Genomic DNA, 21918 nt, shown 5'->3' with positions numbered 1-21918 from the left:
CTATTTATGAAATGAGTTTCTAACATGATTATTTCTCCCTGCCTTGATCTGATTACATGACCTTTTAGAATTTTCTTTCTTTTGTTCGTTCATTCATCCATCCATTGAACAAAGAGCATCTGGCATCTACTTCCTGCTGGCAACCTTCGAAGCCAAAATCAATAGAATATTTCCCAAGCTTTAAAATTCCCTGCTTGTAACAGTAGCCTGTTAAAAAGGGAAGCAGAGGGGTGGGATGAATTCAGAAACAGCTGTACTAAAATCTAACTTCTGCTGTTTGCTAATTATTCATTCTCTCCAAATCCCAGTTTCAACAGCTCTAAATGGGAAGAATTCCCCCCATGGAATTGTTATGATTTAAGGGGGGAAGTGTATATTAAACACTTTGTACTTCATGTCTAATGCAGAGAGAGAGAGGGGGGGGAAGAGGGAGAAAGAAGAGGGAGAGGAGATAGAGGAGAGAAGGGAGGAGAGAGAGGGGGAGAGGGAGACAGACAGAGAGAGAGAGAGAGAGAGAGAGAGAGGGAGAGAGAGAGAGAGAGAGAGAGAGAGAGAGAGAGAGAGAGTGTGTGTAACCCAATCCCCTCAACATTCTCTTATTACCTTATAGCCCTGGTCAACACTGCCATTCAAGTTCATGTCACTTCCTGGGGCAGTGTTCTTAGAGTTTTAATCCTCTGTGAGAATGAGATCTGTGTCAAGGTCAGCTGCAAAGTCCAGAGCTTGTGGGAGAATGGATCCATGAAGTCCAGTTAATAAATAAACACGCAGACATCAAGGCTACCGGCTGTCAGAGTAACAAGACTTTATGTTTTCCTGGCTCCTGTCATCTTCGGGACTGGAAGCACTTAATGAATTAGTCTCGCTTGCAGTCCTCCTGGGCAGAAATACTGCTGTGTCAACAGCGTGCAGTCACGGTAACCAGCCAGGGGTCAAGTGCTTCTCCGAACTCTGCCAAGCAGATCCATAGAGCAGCTTTGTTGGGGGTTTGTTTCTTATCATCAATGTACCAACTGTGTGCTAGGTAATTTAAATGACACAAGTCAAAAACTGAAGTCTAAAACCCCTTAGAAATCTGTCCATGGAGATAAGTGTGGCTGCTATTTTATTCTATGTCCACACAGATGTACCACACCTATGCACACTTAGGTTACACTGTGTGCTTGCTGTTTTAATATTTAACAACACATCGTGTAACCTATGTTTCTACATCATTTTAAGTGGTGGCTAGCTTAACTATGGAAACTTTCTATTATCAAGCATTTCTGCCGATACTTGCATGGTTTAGATTTGGCTTGGGTACGTCTCTAAAAGACTCATGTATTAGAAGTTTGACTTCCCCTGAGGGTGGGAGTGTTGGAAGCTTTAAGGGGTTAGGAGTTAGCAGGAAGCAATTTGATCATTGTGGGCTTGGCCTGCAAGAGGAATTGAAGAGTAGGCATGATGCTACACACTGTAACCCCAGACCCTAGAAGGTGGAGGCAGGAGGGTCAGGAGTCGAAGGTCATCCTCAGTTACACAGCAGGTTCAAGGCTAGCCTGGGCTACATGAGGTCCTGTATCAAAAACCTAAAGGGAAATGAAGCAGTTCTTTGAGACATTGGTTTGTTCTCAAGAGAGGGTTTTTACACAAGAGTAACTGGTTGGTGACATAGCTCAGTAGCTAGACTTGGGTTCAATCCCCAGCACTACATAAACCAAGTGTGGAGGTGCACCACTGTATTGCCTGGGGGTAGAGGATGCAAAGTCAGAAGTTCAAGGACATCTTCTGCTATATAGCAAGTTTAAAGTCACCCTGGGCTACATGAGACCCCATCTCAAAACAAAATGAACAAAGGTGACTGTGAGGTTTGGTGCTGACTGTTAGCTTGACAGGGTCCAAAATCACTTGGAGCAAGCCCCTCAGCATGCCCCCAGACACCCCCAGCAGGCCCCCAGCATGACCCCGAGCATGCCCTGTCTGCCCGGGATTAACTAGATTAGGTTACTTGATGTGGGAAGACCTACCCTAAATGTGAGTAGCATCATTTCATGGGCTGGGGTCCTGGAGTACAAGAGAGAGAGAGAGAGAGAGAGAGAGAGAGAGAGAGAGAGAGAGAGAGAGAGAGAGAGAGAGAGAGAGAGAGAGAGAGAGAGAGAAAGCTAGCTGGACACAGGTCTTACGCTGCTCTTTGCTTCCTACTGCGACCTGCTGCCTTAAGGTCCCCCAGCTATGACTTTTCTGCCATGCCAGTCTACACCCTCAAACTGTGAGCTAAAACACACCCCTCTCTCTTTAAGCAGCTTTTGTCCCGTATCTTGTCATAGCAACAGACCTGTTTCCAAAATAGTGCAATCTTTTCCTCTCAAATATTGTAGTAGAATATCTCATTAGGGGAAAAAAATAAAAGAAATACCTTCATTTGTGGGGCTGCAGAGATGGCTAAGTGGCTAAGTGGCTAAGAACATTGACTTCTCTTGCAGAGGACCTGAGTTTGATTCCCAGCACCCACACAGTGACTCACAGCTGCCTGTAACTAACTCTTGTTTTAGGGGATGTGATACTTTCTTCCGATCTCCACAGGGTCTAGGCCCACATGTGATTGACAGACATACATCCATGGAAGGCAAAACAGTCATTCACTTAAAGTAAATAAATATATATATATATATACATACACACACATACATATATATATATATATATATTTCATTTGTATTTGGAAATCCCAAAAGACCTACTTATTTGTCTTCCAGAAAGGAAACATCATTTGGGAAGCTGCTGGGGACTGAGGAAAGCCTGACATCCAAATAAATACCATCTCTCCCCAGAGCACGTTGGCACGCTTTCTGAGCAAGGCTATGTTACAGAAGCACAAAGATTAGAAAGCTTCCAAAAGTATCCCCTACTCTTCCTTTCCTATATGGTCTTTCTAACAAAGCTTCAGGAATTCAATAGTCTCATATCTAATCCTGTGACTGACTGTGTGTAGAGACAGTGTGCTACCAAGCACCTAGCTGGTTTCCTCATCCTCTGTCTGCAGAAGGGACCCCGAGTTTTACTCATCAGGTAGGCTTGCTGTGGAATAGTCTTTGTACACTATAAATGTGTGTTGCTCTAATCGTTAATACAAAGCTGATTGGTCAATGGCAGGCAGGATTTGGGAGGCAGAGAGAATGCTGGGAAGAATGAAAGTGGAGTCAGAAGAGTCCTCAGACAGAGAGGAAGCAGGACATGCAGGAGAGGTAAAAGCCAGGAGCCTCGGGGCAGCACATGGACTAATAGAAATGGGTTGTAAGAGCTAGTTAGTAATAAGACTGAGCTATCAGCCAAGCATTTATAATTAATAATAAGTCTCTGAGTTATGATTTGGGAAGTGGCTGGCAGAACAGAGCTTATGGCAGTCCTGATGAAAAACTGTCTACGTAGGCTAAACACTGTTAGTGAGGCTGGTGACTGGAGAAGACACTGGCTTTTAGCAGCCATGTTCCCTTGAGGTGTTCTTGATACTTATAGGAGTTGTTCACATAGATTTCCTGCCACTGTCCTGAACTTAACAGGCTTAAAACAGAACTAATGTTTTCCCCCAAAGTAACAGCTCCCATTTCTGTCAACACAATCATTGTTGTTCAATAGCTTAGCCCTGAAAACTTGAGCCTACAATGCTTTTACCCTCCCTAGGGACCGTTCCAAACCTTTGCCTTGTTTCTCATCTAATGTCACTTCAATCCTCTTCACCCTTAGCAAACAACACTGTCTGTCATGGAGAAGAATAACAGCATCAAGAGCCTGGGCTTGCTGTCCCATTCCTAGCCTAACTAGTCTTGTCCAGGATCACCCCAACCCTCATCCTTGTCACTTCCCATATAAAGGCTGAGAGGTTCTCCTGGCTCACCCAGCCTCCCCCTTATGGTCTAGGCCTATCTTCTGCCCTCCCTGCAGTCTGCACTCCTTTGACTGTTACCTCTGCCCCTGCTCCCTCATCTTCCCTCTTGGCTCTGCCCTTTCGACTCTTGGATACCATCAAGTTTCTGCCAGTCTTAGAAACAGCTCCTTGCTCCCACACAATCTTCTGCGCAGCAATCGCTCTTCTCCTCCAGGGCAAAGGTAGGAGGAATGACGTCGACCCTTGAGGTCTCCACATCCCTGCCACAGGTACCCACCTGCTGCTGCAGTTCTCTGCCCATTCACAGCCAAACATCTCCAACACTTATATCTGCTGCCTCTACCTGCTCACAATGTGCTCGTTCTGGACTTGCTGAGATCTGGCTTCCAGCCCCTACTGGCTTCTGCAGAAAGACTTCAGTAACCTCCACGCTGTCTCTCCCAAACACTCTGCTACTGACCAGTCGCTCCTCCTCCAAACTTACCCTTATTTTTTTCTTCAACCTGCCACGGTCCGGCCTCTCCTGATTCTACTCACTTTACTAACAACCTGCTCCCTCCTGACCCCACCACTGCTTTATAAACATGGGTCCTTCCCAGGCGTCTGCTTTGCTCCACCATGTCTACCTCAGGCACTTAAAAAAACATGGCTCATCCCTGAGTTCCAGACTTGTGACTCCCAAAACATTATATTCTTGGGTTTCTCACAGGAATCACTGATACAAATGGTTAAAAACCTGCTCTCTTTTCCAATGTAAACTTTTTTTCTCCTTCACCACCCAAAGCCTCAAAGTCCAGTAACCCATGGGTCATCCCTTCTCTATTCCTTCTCTAAAATCAAATCACCAAGTTCTACACATCTCATTTTCTAGAGCACATCACTCAGACTCACATTACTATAACAAAATACATGAGATTTACAAAGCATCAGAATTTATTTTACATGTATGAAACCCAAGATCAGGGCAATCTATTACTTTGGGCCTTGGGTTGGGATGTCAGAAGACAAAGGCAGGGAATATGTAGCAGAGCAAACTGTTTACTTTATGGCAAAAAGCCAAGAAGGAAAGAGATCACTGCCCCCAAACCCTCTTGAATGGTACATTCCTAACAACATAAGGACTTCATATTGCCCAATATCCTGCAGGTTTTACCAGCTCCCAATAATGCCCTCTTGGAAACCAATTCTTTAACACATGGAAAGAATAGACCCCTTTTCTCTCTTCTTTAATTCCATTGTCTTCATTTGGCTCATTAACCCATGACTAGATAATTGCAATCTACTTATTTCTTTTATAAACTATCTGCACCCAACTCTACCTATTAAAGTATACAAGAATCCTACTGTTCTTTATTGTTCCAAGGGTATCCTCTGGGTTTTATAATTATACTATGAGTTCTTTGAGGACACTTGTCACATGTAGTGTTCTAGAATCCTCCAATGTTCCCAGAACAGTGGTGACCATAGACTAGATGCCCCCAAAAGATATGAAACCTATCTGCTAAGAGATAGATTGTATTCTGGGATGAAGGGTGCCATTCACTTAATTTGACTGCCATAGTTACAAGATGTGCAAAGAAGCTGGTGATAGTTTTTTGAGAATCCTGGGGAAGGTACTCTACCAAGACATCATCATGGGCTATGGTGGTACCACAAGGACTCATATAACTTTGGAGATTTTTTTGTTATTCGTTTGTTTGAGACAGAGTCTCTATACATAGCCCTGGATGTCTTAGAACACATTATTTAGATCATGCTGGCCTCAAACACAGAGATCTTGCCTTTGCTTCCCAAGTCCTGGGACTAAAGCTGTGTGCCACCATGCCTGGTCCTACTTTAATGATCTTGAATTTGAGGGCAATTATCTGTAAAGTTTTATGTGGTCCTGAAGCAGTGCTCAGGGTCGTGGAATCTTGGGCCTATGGCCTAACTGTTTCGTAAGGGTTATTTCATCTCGGAAACAAGAGGCCACAGTTTAAATCTTACATGAATCACTTCTATTTTCCAGAGTTAAAGGCAAGACTGCTCTATTTCCATGATCTGAGGTGCATGCTACTTGACATACTTTGCTGGAATCCTCCCCTCCATCATGGAAAACCTTCACCTAGAGAGAAATGGTTTCCTTATCACCCCAGCTTCAGACTCCACTGTCTCCTTGATGCTGATGGCTACCACCTGCATTTTCCTTACCCACCATCCAGTCATACGTAGGGTGAATTTCTCCAGAACTGTCCTCTGGTCAGCCCACACCGGGACTGCCATTGCAGTCTCCTGACAATCATTCTGCCTCAGAGCACAGTGACTGTGGCTACATCCCACCCCCACCCCCATCCTACACAACTCCTGTACCCAAACTGCTCCTCCATCATCTGTTAGACAGAGCTGTTACGTCCCTGCTCAGAAATTTACAGTGGCCCCTCATCTCCTACAGGATCCAAAAAGTCAGAGTCCTTAACCCAGCAGGCAGTCAGCACACTGTTGTGTACTCTCGTATCTGTATAAGCGGACATGTCATACTCTGGCATGGCTGGACCTCGTACAGTTCCTGGACTCCCCTGTCAGTCACTAAGTTTCCAGAGCCTCCCTGCCTGGAAGGGCTATTTCCCTGCCTATCGACAAAGACATTCATCTTTAGCTCCAGTTCAAACACCAGTTTCCCCCGCCCTGCCCTGGAAGCCTTTTCTGCCCAGTCTAGGTAGAGCTGGGGGCTCTTTGTCCTGGGTGCCCTAGAAGTTTGTGAGGCAGCCATTTAGTTTTTCAGATTCATAGCATGAAGGCGGGAACCATTCCTATTTATCTCTGTGTCTCAGCCCCACGTGCAGGCCTGGCTCAAAGTGGCTTCAATAAACATGAAAGGAATAAAGGAATGAGTTCCAAAGACGCCCTGCCCTTTATTCATGTGAGGGCACTGGAATTAATTGGATCTCTTCTCTCTTTACCCTGGCTCAGTGCCCTGCCCATATGATTAAACCTCCTAATAGAATCGGCTAAGCAGCGCATACAAATCCCCCGGCATTAAGTAAAAGAAAGGCTTCCAAGTGCTTAGAGAAGAAAGAGCTTGGTGAGTCAGTGATGTCTGACTACTTGTAGGATACTAAGTACCTGGGAAAGTCAGTGAATATTTTAAATTAGAATTAATTATGTGCTCGGCACTGTCCTAGCCACTGACAGTGAGGGTGAAAGTGACAGCCTACATTAGTTAGTCACTTCCTCTGTGTCGGCCATAATTCTATGGGGGCGGCGGGCATGGCGTTCATGGCTATCAATCTTATTTTACAGATTAGGAAACAGGCCCAATGTCACACAGCTATCATGTGCAACCGTACTATCATCATCATCTAGCTCCCCGTTTTTCTCTTTACTGAATCCCCTCACACTGCTCTAAAAGTAAACCCTTTCCACTATCTTGCCTTCTCTTTGACAATGCCACCCACAGACTTCATCTGCTCCTTTTTCTTACTACCCAGGGATGAAGGATGCTCTTCACCCAATTCTTGGGCCAGCACTGGACCCATTCCTTCTGAAAGCAGCTCTCCATCAGACTTTCCGTGCTGGCCACCCTTCTTTCCAGGAATCTCACACTGCGATCCTTTCACTTACAACTTTACCATTAAATTGGATCCTTCCCGCTGTCTTTTTAAAAGACCATCACAAGAATGCTAGCCACGAGGTTCACCCTCACACATAAGTCTGTGGTCCACTCTGAGTTGGGTGTTCTTATGTGTGATATCAGACATGGGTTCAATCTTCTCTTTTGTGTGCATAGATTTTCTCACCTAGCATATTGAAAAGACGGCCCTTTGCCCATTGCATATTTTTTGTGCTTTTGGTGAAGATTAATTAAACATACGTAAGTGGGTGTATTTAGGAGCTTTTGAATTCTGCTCTGATGGTTTATATCTGTATTTACTCTATTCCAGTTTATTGTTCTTTATTCCTTCCTTCCTTTCTTCCCCTTCCCCCCTTTTTTGGTTTTTTGAGAAAAGGATTTTTCTGTGTAGCCCTGGCTGTCCCAGAACTATCTCTGTAGACCAGGATGACCTGGAACTTTCAGAGATCTGCCTGCCTCTGCCTCCCAAATGCTGGGATTAAAGGCGAGTGCCACCACTGCTCAGCTCCAGTCTATTTTAATTAGTGTAGATTTGTAATATAGTTTGATGGTAGAATGTGGTGCCCCTAGCTTTGGGCTGTTCAAGACCATGTGTATATTTGAGGAATTTTATGGTTTTACATGGATTTTAAGATTATATTGTGTATTTTAAAAGTTGAAAATCACATTAATTAATTAATTATTTATTTGTTTATCTGTTCTGTGCCAGTGGGAACATAGCATGGCACATGTGTGGAAGTCAGAGGACAACCTTCAGGAACTGGCTGTCCCCTTCCACTGTGTGGATCCCAGGTAACAAACTCAGGTCACCAGGCTCAACGGCAAGTGTTTCTTCCCACTGAGCCATCTTATGGGTCCCCATTTTGTATTTCTATAAAAATGCCATTGAGATTTTGACAGAGAGGTATGCGTATAAAGGCTTAAAGGATTCACACACAAAAAAACTGTTAGAACTAATCAATGAATTCAGGAATGACACTGGTTACAAAACCAGCAAAACTGAGTAGGATTTTAGCAACATTAAGCCTTCTAATTTGTGAATAAGGGATAGCCTTCCGTTTGTTTGTGCCTCGTTTAACTGATGTTTTGAAGGCTTTAGTATACAATTTCCCTTTCCTTTGTTAGTGTGTGTGTGTGTGTGTGTGTGTGTGTGTAGTGTAGTTATTGTCTTAATCAGACAGCTAGATGGTGGATGTAGAGAAAAGTACCTGGGCTGGGGAGATGGGGAAAAGTGCTTGCTGCATAGCCATGAAGCTCAGAGTTCAGATGCCCAGCATGCATGGATGCATGGAAAGGTGGGCCACAGAGGTGGTTGAGGTCTACAGCTCCAGCACTGGGCTAGTGAGGAGGCAGGAAGAGCATGGGGTGTTGATGGGCATTCAGTTGCCCAATTATGAAGATCCAGGTTCAGTGAGAGTCTTTTTTAAATAGCTGGAGAATAATAGGGGACATCTGACATTGACTACTGGCCTCCACATATTCATACAGAGGTGATCATGTCTACATGCACATGCATGCTTACTCATATACCCCTCTACACACACACACACACACACACACACACACACACACACACACACGCGCGCGCGCGCGCGCGCACACGCACGCACGGTTGGAGGAAATGCAGTGTTGATTTTGGAGTTTGTATTTCAACAAATTCTCTGGTTAATTTTAACATTTGTGTGGATTTTCTGTAAATAGGGACAGTTATACCCCTTTTGTCCTACTTGGATGCCCTGTTTCTTTTTCTCCCCTAAAGGCTCTGGTTAGGACATGTGCTGTTATATTGAATAAAGTTGGCGAGAATGGCCACTCTTGCCTTTTTTCTGATATTAGAAGGAAAGTTTTCAGGTTTTCAACATTGGGTATTGCGTTATCTATGGGCTTACCACTGGCTTTCATTTTATTTTATTTGTGAGTGGGTATGTGTGCACATGTGTGTATGTGTATTCTCACGTGTGTGGATCTGTTTGCCAGAGTGTAATCCAGGGTTGCTGGCCTGCCAACTGAGAGCTCTCCTGTCCCTGCACTCCATCTTGCCATAGGAGTGTTAGAATTGCAGGCTCTCTAGAGATAACCTCCTCCTCACACACTGGATAGGCATTGTTAATGCTCAGGTGCTTCTCAATATGGTGAAGTTGATCATAAGGGTCAATCATTATAGTTGCCCTGCTGGTTAGTTCTTAAGAGCCACTCATCAAATGCTTAGTCCTTCAGAGACCATTCATCAAATGCTTAGTCCTTCAGAGATGCTCATCAAAATCCTTAACATGACTCAGATTCCATATGTTCTTCTCCTCTTGCCCTCTTCTGCTCATCTGGTAGAATGCTCCCTCAGTCTCTGACCTCTACATCCACTGGCCTTTAGAACCTCAGACACCATGTTCTTTCGAAGGATGACCTTTGCTCCTTCCTAGAATGTCCTCTTCCAGCTTCCGATCTCTTCTCTCTACTAAACTCTTCCCAGTCCTCAGTTTCAGCTCAACCACAGCTCCTCAGGCGATTTCTCAGCTCCTTCCTGAAGGGTCCCAGGTATGATATTAATAGTAAATGCTTATGATACCATGTGGCATTCTATAGTTTTAACCACAGCTTCTCTGTATGTTTCTTTAGTGATGGTTTGTTTCTCCTAAATGACTTTAAGCTTCGTAAGAACTGGGATGTTGGCTGCTTCCCTTCCTTTTCAACAGTGCACCCGGGGACATTTGATAATTACTTGTTGGTGTCTTGGAAACACAATGCTCACTTTTCAGTCCAATACCATCTGGCTTAAGCCTCATTACTTTGCTGAAATTGTCCTTGTCAAAACCATCAACAGTCATCAAATGCCAATACTTCCTTGGAATCCTGGTGTTCTACCAGCTGGTGTGAGGGTTTCCTGTGTTAAAATAGAATTTGGGTAGTCTCCCCCCAATTCATAGGAAAAGAGTAGGCTGACAGAATATATTTAACCTAATGTTTTTGTTCTATAAGTATTCTTGACACTTGGTACCTATAGTAGAACCTAACACAAGATGTTCTCCTAGTTAGCTGCAAATTATGTTTTCAGTAATTGTAATGCATGAATATTTCATAGTTGTTCTCCAGGAAGAACCATGGTTTCCCTGGGTTCCATCATATGAATGATTTTTGAGCCACACTGGCCAAATCCAAAGGAATATTTCTGTCCTCCAATTTGTTCTCTTTGCAGTGTCTGGTGCTGTTTATCATGTTGTTCATTCATTTTTAGCAATCAGTAATCACTAAGCACATATGTTTTCAGGCAGCCCTTTGTCCCCAGTTCCACTATGGCATTTAGTACCTCCCGTGATCTTGCCCATGCGCTGTGTGGCCCTGGATGGTACACAGACCAAGGCCTTCCTCACCCCCTCTCTCTTTCTCTCCATAATCAGACTACCACTTGGGTTAAATATAAATATTATTTTGTTGACACCTGAGTAAATAAATGAGTGAATGAAGATATGAACAAAATGATGAGACAGACTTTATCTTGTTCCTATGCCCTGTGTCCCCATTGAAGAAGCTACTGAGACACAGAAACTTGGGACAACAGAAATGGTGGTCTTTAACACATGCTATATAAAATACCATCTGCTTTTTTCCCAAGTAAGACTGATTTGATATAAATTATGATAGTCTGACAAATCTGGGGCATTTCACTTCTAATATCTATAAGCCACCACCAAGACATTGCTTTTGTTTGTTTGTTTGGTTTTGGTTTTTGAGACGGGGTTTCTCTGTATATCCCTGGCTATCTTGGAACTAGCTCTGTAGACCAGGCTGGTCTCAACCTCACAGAGATCCATCACCTCTGCATTTGCCTTCCAAGTGCTGGGACTAAAGGCGTGTGTCACCACTGCCCAGCTAAGACATTGCTTTTAATGCGCACACCCCACATATAGTGAATTATTTACAGGGATATAAACAGTTTCACCCTATAAACATTTTAAAATGTCATAAGCTGCAGCTATAGCTTAGTAGTGGAGTGCTTTACTAGGATAGGCAGCAATGGAAAGAAGGAAGAAAGGAAAGAAAGAGGGAGGGGAGAAAAGAGGAGAGGGGAGAGGAGAGAAAAGGAAAGAGAAAAGAAGTAGGCTGTGGCAGAAGCTAGGTAAATAATGAGATTATATTAATGTTTCTTTACTTCACACTGTAATCCTGTGTCTTGTCCAAGCTGCTCTCTTGACTCTGCCCTTTCACCTTAGCTTGTCAATCAAAATCACTCTAGCACTTAGGTCTGGTTTAAGGGTCACTTCCAAGGGATCTTAACAATCTATCAGAGTCAATTGGCCAGCCTCTGATCCACTTTAGTGTTTCTGTCCCTGACAGCATGTCACCAGTTTCTCTACTTAGCATTTCTGCTGGTGATGTGGACAGCCCTTTTCCAGACTGCCTTGCAGGTCTCTAGAACCTAGGGACAATACCTTGCTTGTCTCTGATTTCCCAGTGCTTTGAGCAATATGTGTTTTCTGAATTCAGGTGAGTTCATCTGACCATTCACTACCAGTATGCTATATAAACGTCTTTTTCTATTTTTTTAAATTAGTGGGCTTTCTGGCTTTCCCCTCAATGGCTAGGTTCTAGAGACCTTGGCTGAGAGCCCAGGCCAGCTTCTTGCTTCCACCTCTGTAGGCAACCACAGGACATCAAAAAAACAATTGCCTTGTGTGCTCCAGAATTTATTTGGGGGAAAAACCTCACACTATTTCTTTATGAAATGGAAAGGAAATCAGAGGTGAGTCCTCACCAATGAGCTACAGGAGAGCAAGGTCTTAGAGATCTTGGGCTGTTTCTTCTAAACATCAAACAGACTCCCAGCCCAGACCTGAGGCCCAAGGGACATTGCTGTTGACCTTCATCCTTGGTATAGGCATGGATTTTCATATCACTAGTGTCTGGACCAAAGCAATGGCAATCTCCATTCCCTGGGGGACGTCACAGGACGTCTCAGCAATAGAACATTGACTAAAACACCTGTTCTTTCAAGCATGCCGCCCTCCTCCCTGGGATCCAAATGCAACCTCCAGAAACAGACCTACACATTTCCTGATGGCACTGCATTCCTCTTGGTCCTTTACCAAGGACTGCTATGCAATCGCCTATCCTTTGATAACAGTGAGACAATGAGAAGAGAGGTGATTCTGCTTGTTGGGATTGTTTTCCAGGCCGGCCGAGCAAACTTTGTGTACCCAGCTCAGACAGCCTCCTGTCCGAAGACATCCTGACTTCCTAAGAACAGCCCTGCATATTTCAAAGGGATTCTGGATGGCCCTGACATTATGACCCTCTGTCCTTTGGCTTTAATCCTAAGGAATTCTCTTGAGTACCATAAAGAAATTGGTAGGCGTCACACCAACTCTGTTCAACCAGAGACGTGTTTGAGGAACATGGCAGGCACAGGGCAGGGGAAGAGGATTTTTGAAACTTCACCTGGCTCAAAATTTGAAAGATACAAAGGGTTTACAGGTCCATCGATCCTGGGGTCAATAGATACTGTCTCTCTTTATCCTAATCTTTTATAAATATAGTATACCTTCTATACATCTTATCTTCTCCCCTAAGCCCATACCTTGGGAAACATTCCCATCAGTTACATAGGAAACTTCCCACTTTTTTTCCCAATAGACGAGTAGGACTGTATTTAACTGTTTGGAAGTAGGGTGAAATATTCAACAAGCTCCCTTTTGATGAATACACATCTTTCCTTTCATAGTTCAAATAATGCTTTGAAATACTCATGTCTTTGTGTCTGTGCAAGTATAGCAAGTGCAAGTTAAATTCCTAAAAATGGAATTGATGGGGCAGATGGGCCAGAAGCTTCTAATCTGGATGAGTTTTGAAATGTCCGGTTTTACCACTAGACTTCCCTGCCAGCAACTTAGGAGAGAGCCTGTCTGCCCAGAACCTCATGAGCAGCTATCAGTCCTTCCGCTGTTTGCCACCTGGAGGGGGTGTCTAGATTACTATGCTCTGCATATTAAGGCCAATGAACAGAACCCAGCTCTTCTAGACCAGCACTTCCCCTGAAGTCTGATGCAATCACAAACATCTGTCTGTGAACAAGTCTTCATTTATGATGGTTCTGGATTTGGGGCATCACAGGGTGTTGCTTCTTACCTAGAGAAGAGTGGTCCTGAAGCAGGGTGGGGGGTATTGGAATCTGAGGGACTGGGATACAGGCACAGCTCTTCCACTTACTAGCTCTTTGATCTTCACAAATAATTTTACATCTTCCAAGTTCAGTCTCCTCACATTAAAAATGGAAGCAATATTGATTTTTGCAACGCCTTGCATCTGGCACATGAAAGATACTTAATAATGGTACTTAAATGGTAGCAGTTTTCCTGGGAGTTAGTAATCCCAGGTCAGGGTTAACCCCAAGAATACTTTTCACAAAGGACACTCTCACTCCCTAGCCAGTTTCAAGTGGCTTTTTCCTCAAGTGGTCAGCCAGACCATTCCCAGCTCCTCCTCTGAGTCCCTTAGCCTCTTCCACAGCATCAAGTAAATCACTAAACACTGCTTTGGCCCTGAGTGAAGGCTCTGCCAGTTTGTCCCGGGGCCAGGTTTCCTTGTTGCACACAGGGTCTGAGACAGTGCTCCTTTCTTTCTTTCTCTCTCTCTCTCTCTCTCTCTCTCTCTCTCTCTCTCTCTCTCTCTCTCTCTCTCTCTCTCTCTCTCTCTCTCTCTCTCTCGGTCTTTCAAGATAGAGTTTCTCTGTATTGTTTTGGAGGCTGTCCTGGAACTCCCTTTGTAGACCAGGCTGGCCTCGAACTCACAGAGATCCGCCTGCCTCTGCCTCCCGAGTGCTGGCATTAAAGGCAGTGCTCTTTTTCAATTACAGACAGGCAGGCAAGAGAGAACACAGGGACTTTAATCAGCACCATATGCTGGTGTCTGCCTTTTCAGGATATTATTTCTGAGGATGTCTGACAAGGATGGCCACAGCTACTGTTTCTGTTTGCGCCAATCATCTCCTCAGAGGACTCGGGAGTTTTCCATTCAGGCGCACAGCACCTCCTTTCACTCCGTAGGATGGTGGAAATTATGAGCATGTTCCTGGAGTGAGTGCGGATCTGGGAGGAGATTGTGCCATCAGAAAACCACACTTGGTTTCTCTTTGGATACCGATGTGACTGTATGCCGGTTTAGAGCCTCTCCTGCATGGCAGCTGGGAAAGGAGGCTGAGAAACTGTAACCGTTATCAGAGTATGCCTTTGTTCTTTCTTTCCTTTGGCTCACCTCTGGCCGGTCTGAAAGGGATGGGATTGAAATATCTGTGGCTTCCAAAGACTTCCTTAGTACGGGAAAGGGACTGCCTCTTCCCTCCGAAGACTGCAAGCCCCTGGGAATCTTCAGCAACATCAATGCACTGTATCTTGTCTCCCATCATTGTCCCTTGCACTGTCTACCATTGTGTCTGGAATTGTCTCTCCTGGGACTGGCTCAGACACAGGCAGGACACAAGGATCCTACTGCCAGTCACATGGCTGCCTTCCCGGAATCGGCCCCTAGGCCTGCTTGCTAGAGAACCCCACTTCCTGTCCTCCTGCAATCAGGCCAACAATGTAGTCCTGGACTGGAAGAGGGTCTGTTGTCCTCACAGACTGGAAAAGCCCAGAGAATGTGTCTCAGTCTGCAGGTTCAACACTTCCCCACATCAAACTTGTTAGGAGACATTCAGGGCCCCACAGTTCCAGGCTGAGAAAAGGTCCTGGTGATACCAAAACAAACAAAACTCCCACCCCCACCCCAAATCAAAATCAAAGTAGCTGAAGCTCTTAGGTCTCATTCCTGCCTTCCCTCCTTGCCTCTGAGGACACCACCCTTCTAGGGATTCTTCTGGAGCAAAAACATGGGTCAGCAGACCTCCAGGTGACCAGGATCAGGCATCAGACTCACTCCAGGCCCTTGTCCCTCCATCCCTGGTCTAGCCTTGGTGCCGTTAGCCGAAGCTTCCTTGTGGCTGGCGCGGGGTCCGGGATGCGGGCTCCGGAGGTGGGCCCCGGGGGCTCAGGAGCAAGCGGGCAATGGGCGTGCCTCCGAACCGCATCTCTTAGCCTGGAAACCTCTGGCTGCCCTGAGTCGCTGGCAAAGACACCTGTCCCCAAACTCCCTCCGGTTGTCGCGCCCACACACCCCGCTCCTTGAAGTCACAAAGACACCTCTGCCCTCGTTATTTTGTAAAACTTCAAGAACATCCCTAGCAAGCTTGCTGGAACCTGGATGTACAGACCGACAGCTGCCAATGACCAGGGCAGCGCCCTCCAGTGCCCCCTCCCCACTCCCGTACCCACGGTCGCTAGGTTCCCGTGCCTAGGAGATCCCTGGAAACACCCGGTGTCGCCTGCCCCGCGGCTGGTTGCCAAGAATCCCAGAGGGTCGCCAGAGCCAAGGTTCAGTCATGAAAGCAGGGGGGATCCCGGGAAAGTGGTGCGGAGCCCATGGGCAGGGGCCGGTGGAAGCCAGGGACTCCGGGGGCTGGCAGCCGCCCACTGCGCCCCTGGGAGCTACCGCAGCGGGAGCCAGGAGGATGCAGAGTGCTGAGCTGGGTCAAGGTGCGGTGCGCTGCGCAAGGTGGTGCGGGGTGCGCTTACCTGGGTGTTCAGTAGCCCTCGACAGAGCTCCGGCGCGCGGCGCATCCACGCTCCCAGTCGGGAGATCCGTCTGCTGCGCGGCCGCACCGCACCGCTCGCTCTGCGTGGGCGATTGCCTCGTAGGTCCTGAGGCCCAGGCTGCTCCGCTTCGCGGTGGCTCCCGCGCGGCACTGCCCCGGGCTCTGCGCGCCTACCTCCCAGCGCCAGCCGCCCGGCCGGCCCACGTGAGGCTGCTCTGCCCGCCCCGGCTCTGAGCGCTGGCCGGGTACCCAGCCCAGAACCTCCTGGCTCCTCCAGGTGGCCTGGGATGGGGGCAGGTACCGAGAGACCTGATTGGCGCTGGAGTCCTGGGAGGAGGATTGCGCTTAGGGATGTACTGGGTCCGCTGGCGTGTTTGCCCAGAAAAAAACCCTCACTCCGCTAGCTCTGCTGCCTTTCTGCCCAAGAAACGCAGATCCCAGGAGTCTGAGCGTCCAAGGGACGCTCAGTAGTGGGGACTTGGCGAGCTGCAAAGGGGGTCCAGCATGGAAAATCTAGAATGAGAATTTAGCCGCCAGAGTGTCTCTGTCCTCTGAAAAGGAACCGCCTCGACAGCTACCTCAAAAGCTCTTCGTTTTTGCTCTTCCCAGGCCTGACGCTGGAGGTCACCGCCTTTGATGTACAAGGTCCTTGTGGAGCAGGCAGTTAGAGTGTGTGCTTATCTAGCCCTGTGATGTCAGACCTATCAGGAAAGGGACAAGAGAAACGTTAGTGGTGTTGTGGATTTCTTAAGCGGCATCTTTTTGTTTTTAAACTTTTTGTTCTTTGTTTTTTTTTGTTTTTTTTTTGTTTTTTGTTTTTTTTTTTTTTGGTCTGTGTAGGTGTGTGTACTATGGCCCCCGCGTAAAGGTCAGAGACAACTCGCAGGAATCTTTCCTTACACCATGTGGGCCCCAGGGCTTGACCTCAGGTGGTCAGTGACAAGTGCCTTTACCCTGTGACCAGCCCTCCTTAATGTCTTTTTTGGGTGGGGGGTTCGAGACAGGGTTTCTCTGTGGCTTTGGAGGCTGTCCTGGAACTCGCTTGGTAGTCCAGGCTGGTCTCGAACTCACAGAGATCCGCCTGCCTCTGCCTCCCGAGTGCTGGGATTAAAGGCGTGCGCCACCAACGCCCGGCTCCTCCTTAATGTCTTAAGAGTTACCTATGAACTGTATCCCAAACAGGAAAACTGTGAGAGCAGTCCTTAGAAGATAGACTCAGAGAACCGGACAGGAGGAGAAACTAGCCTAGGCAAAGGTTCTCAGGCCAGAATACCTTCTCAGGGTTCTGCATCAGCCCTGTTTGGACTGAAGATTGGGAGGGAGAAACCGGGTCACTCAGGATAAACTCAGCGGGTGAGCTCTCGCACTGCATCAATTATGTTTTCTTTTTCACTCTCAGGGTAGTCTGGGCAGCTCAAGGAAAAGACTACAGACTTGAAAAACAAAAATAAAATCCAGAACACAAGAAATGGTAGGTTCCCAATCTGATCCCAGTCATCAGGGAATAAGAACAGCATCATCGGGGTAGACTGTGTCATTATTTTCAACTCGTTATTTTAAAGAAACGACCATCTAAGGCCGGTGTCCACCTCTACTGGGTCAGTGCAGGGAAACTTCAGTGTTTTAGCACTTTGTTACTTTCTCTTTCCGGGTCGTAAATGGGAAGTCCACATTTCCATGTGTTGTCTCATCTCACACCCACATTCCTTCCTTATCTCTTTTTTAAAGGCAAAACAACAAACTATGAGAATCTTGCATTCTTCATTGCAGACCTTTACACACACACACACACACACACACACACACACACACACACACACACACACACCCAACAAGTTGACATCTGCACACGGGTTAACGACTCACTATAAGATGAACATCTATGTGGCTACCATCAGAGTTACCGCAGAACCCAAAGCCTCTTCTACAGCTATCCATTTCCCAAGTTCCACCTCCTGAAGTAGCCATCATCCTAACTTTGTCATATCCCCATGTGTATCTAGGGTTTTGTCTATATGTGATGCATCTCTAAACAACATTGCTTTTGCTTGCTTTTAAGCTTTCTATAAACAGAATGGCATAGCAAACATCTATGTGCCTATGCTTATACTTGGTGCTTGTGGGAACTGCCTTTTTTTGTTACATGTGGTTGTTCGTTCATTTATCAATTTATCAATACTGCTACTTGGTATCCCTTTTATGAACAGGCCACTATTCCGTTGTATATTTTAGAAGGACTGTTTCCAGATGGTGTTACAGGAGATTGTGAACTGCCGACATGGGTGCTGTATATCAGATTCCTATCCTTTGGGAGAGCACTCTTACCTGCTGCACCATCTCTCTGGTCCTCCCAGGAGATTTGGAGAAACAGTACAGCGAAGGAGGAATGTTGCTCAGGTGGCAGAGCACTTTTCAGCATGTGCAATGCTCTGGACTCCATCCCTAACACAGTATAAATCCAGCATGCCAGTGCACACCTGTAACTGTAGAGGGATTTTTCTTTGAGCCACCAGCCCCTCCCCCCCAAAAAAGACAGGAGAGGTGGAGGAAGGAGGGTCAAAAGTTCAAGGTCATTCTCTACTACATACTGAGTTTGAGGCCAATCTGTGCTACACAAGACCCTATCTCAATAACAGTATTCATGAAAAATACAAAGACATTTCAAGCACCCATATACCCTTTAACTACTTCCCCCTATTGGTAACATCTTGGGAATTACAGTACCAGATTTCAAGGTGAATATTGTCACCAACACAGTCAAGATACAAAACATGCCTATACCACAAGAGTCCCCCTCTTAGTGTCCTTTTGTAGACAAACTTACTTCCCTTCTGCACCTCTCCTATTTCTAACTTCTAGAAACCGTTTACTATATTGGTTTTCATTTCCAGAAATTTGTGATGTCAAGAATGCTTTACAAATGAGGCTGTTTAGCCATTCACCTCCAGAGTTTCCCATCTCTCTATTGCTGAGCAACATCCCACGGCCTGCATGTGTCACAGCTTGTTTTGCTCTCTCATTGCAAACTGCCTGCAGCTTGGGGCTACTGCAAATGAAGTTGCCACAATCACAGACTGATGTAGTTGGCTGCCTTTTTATTCTTTGGGGGCCTGCCACCCAGCACCCAAATAAACACACAGAGGCTTATTATTACTTATAAATGTCCAGCCTTAGCTTCATTTGTTTCTTGACAGCTTTCTTAAATTATCCTGTCTACCTTTTTCTCTTTCTGTATATCTCTTCCTTTACTTCTTACTCCATGACTGGCTGTGTTGCTGGGTGGTGACTACCCCTTTCTTTACTCCCTCCTAGATCCTCTTTTCTTCCCCAGATTTCTCCTCATACTTACTCTTTCTGCCTGCCAGCCCCACCTATCCTCTCCCCTGCCTTGCTATTGACTGTTCAGCATTTTATTAGACCAATCATGTGTTTTAGGCAGGCAAAGTAACGCAGCTTCACAGAGTCAAACAAATACAACATAAAAGAATACAACACATCGTTGCATCATTAAACAAATGTTTCATAGCATAAACAAATGTAACACATCTTTAATTAATATTCCAACACAGACTGAGTTGTACATGAGCCCAATTTTCATATCTTCAGGATGGATGCCCAGCTATGCAAGTGCTAGATTACATGGTCGCTGGGTGCTTTATTTTATTAATTGGCCCCGTCTATTTTCAAGAACAGCTGCATCATTTTCTCACCAGCATTGAGTCTGGTCTAGCTTCACATTCTTGCCATCATTTGATGAATGCTGATGAAATTGTCACCCGGATCTAGGTGACACTCACACATGGCCCCAGAAAGTTTCGTTTTGCCTCTTCATCTTATATAGGGTTCTGTGTCTCTTATAGTTGTTTGAATATTTAACGTGAGACTTACCCCCTAACAGAAATTTACATGGACAATATATTATTACTAAGTATAGGAATTACATTGTTGACTACTAATCTTGCACAATTGAAACTTTATACCTGGGCCTAGAGAAGATGGACCACCAATAAATAGTGCTTATGCTCTAGCAGAGGAACTGGGTTCAGTTCCCAGAACCCACATGACAGCTTAGAACCATCTGTAACTTTGATTTCAGTGTATCTGACAAACTCTTCTGGCCTCTGTTCATGTGGTACACATAAACTCATACAGGAGTACACCCACACCTACACGCAGAACCACACCCCCCATGCCCCCCCACACACTTTAAAAAATTGAGTTAAAACCTGTATACCCATTGGGTACTAGCACTCCATCTTCTATTATTTCTAGCTACTGGAAACTGTTGTAGTCACTGTTTGGTGAGCGGCTGTGTTAGCACCCTAGCATTAGCTGGGTCAGGCAGTGTTTGAGCACATGCATGGCTCATTTCACTAAACATGATGTCCTCTTGTTCATCCACCAACCATTCTGCCAACTGGGGAGAAAGTATTCAAATGTATAAGCCAATGGGGTCCATTCTCATTCAGAGCCCACCATTTACAAATGCTAGTTTCTCCACTGGCATGTGTTATCTTTTGATAATTGCCATCCTAACTAGTGTGAGGTAATATCTCAGTGTAGCTTTGGTTTGCATTCGTGTGTGTGTGTGTGTGTGTGTGTGTGTGTGTGTGTGTGTGTGTGTGTGTGTGATGCTGATAACCTTTTCTTATACCTGCTGGCTTTGGAGATATGTTTATTTAATTCCTTTGCCTAAAATATTGGGATCATTTTTCTATTTCTACAAAGGATGGCATTGGTATTTGGATGAGATGGCACCAAGTCTGCCAACCACATTGGAGAGCATGGATGTTTTAACACTATTAAATCTTCCAGCTTCATCCCCGAGCCTCATGCATGCTAGAGAAGTGCCCTGCCACTGTGGCTCTTCCCAGACCTTGCATTTTCTTTAGTTTATTTCATTAATGTTTATCATGTAGACTATATGGACCATTTACCTCCTTTCTTGGATGCTAAGTATCTGTGGTTTGATGGTGTTGTAAATGGAGTTAGTTTCCTAGTTTCTTTTTCAGATGGCGAATTGTTTGTGTCTGACTGTTTTGTTTTGGTCTTAGTTTTGGTGGGGTTTTTTTTGTTTGTTTTCTTTTCTTTTGGTTTAGTTTGGTTTCGGTTTTTTGAGACAGGACTTCTCTGTGTAACCCTGGCTGTCCTGGAACTCACTCTGTAGACCAGTCTGGTCTCAAACTCATAGAGATCCACCTGCCTCTGCCTCCTGAGTGCTGCAATTAAAGGTGTGTTTATAATCCAGGGTCTTATTATGGAGGTATGGATACCTTGGTACTCACTAATCAGCCCAGGCTGGACTCTGAACTTATGGAAATCCTTCTGCTTCAGTCTGAACACTAGGATTACAGGACTGTACCGTCATGACTGCTGTATATGTGTATAACTGATTTTTATTTATTTATTTATTTTTGAAACAGTATCTAATATAACTCAAGCTGCACCTGAACTCGTGATACTCTGTTTCCACCTCTCAAGCGGGATTATAGGCTAGGCGGGTGCCACTGAGCCAACTTTTATGGTTATTTTATATACTGGAGATACTCTGGTTATTAATAATAAGATTTATTTGTGGACTATTTAGAGTCTTTCTATATTTCTTTTACTTTTTAGTTTTTGAGATGTAGTTTCATGCAGCCTAAGCTGGCCTCAAATTTGATGCATAGCTGAGGGTTTCTTTGGATTTATAATCCTCCTGCCCCTTACCTGGTTTATGGGGTCCTGAGGATGAGACCCAGAGCTTCACAAAAGCTAGGCTAGCAGTGTGAGCCACATCCCCAGCTAGAGTCTTACTACATTTTACCTGATGATAATTTGTTAAGC

General features: G+C 45.4%; 1 protein-coding gene across 3 annotated transcripts in view; it reads right to left on the bottom strand.

Moving 5' to 3' along the window:
- Fam163a (family with sequence similarity 163 member A) overlaps positions 1–16773 on the bottom strand; it is a 70027-nt gene extending 53254 nt beyond the window's left edge. For 2 of the 3 annotated variants that reach the window (XM_040738321.1, XM_040738322.1), the window contains exon 1: positions 16073–16772. The gene's annotated coding sequence lies outside the window, so the exon portion shown is untranslated. Of the gene's footprint in view, positions 1–16072 lie in introns of all 3 variants that reach the window. The other variant, XM_040738323.1, reaches the window with a different exon arrangement.
- Between the last annotated feature and the right edge of the window lie 5145 nt (positions 16774–21918).

This window comes from Mesocricetus auratus, unplaced genomic scaffold, assembly GCF_017639785.1.
Source record: "Mesocricetus auratus isolate SY011 unplaced genomic scaffold, BCM_Maur_2.0 Super-Scaffold_100676, whole genome shotgun sequence".
NCBI lineage: Eukaryota > Metazoa > Chordata > Mammalia > Rodentia > Cricetidae > Mesocricetus > Mesocricetus auratus.
The sequence above is the reverse complement of the archived record's forward strand: the minus strand, read 5'-3'. Positions and strand labels throughout refer to the sequence as shown.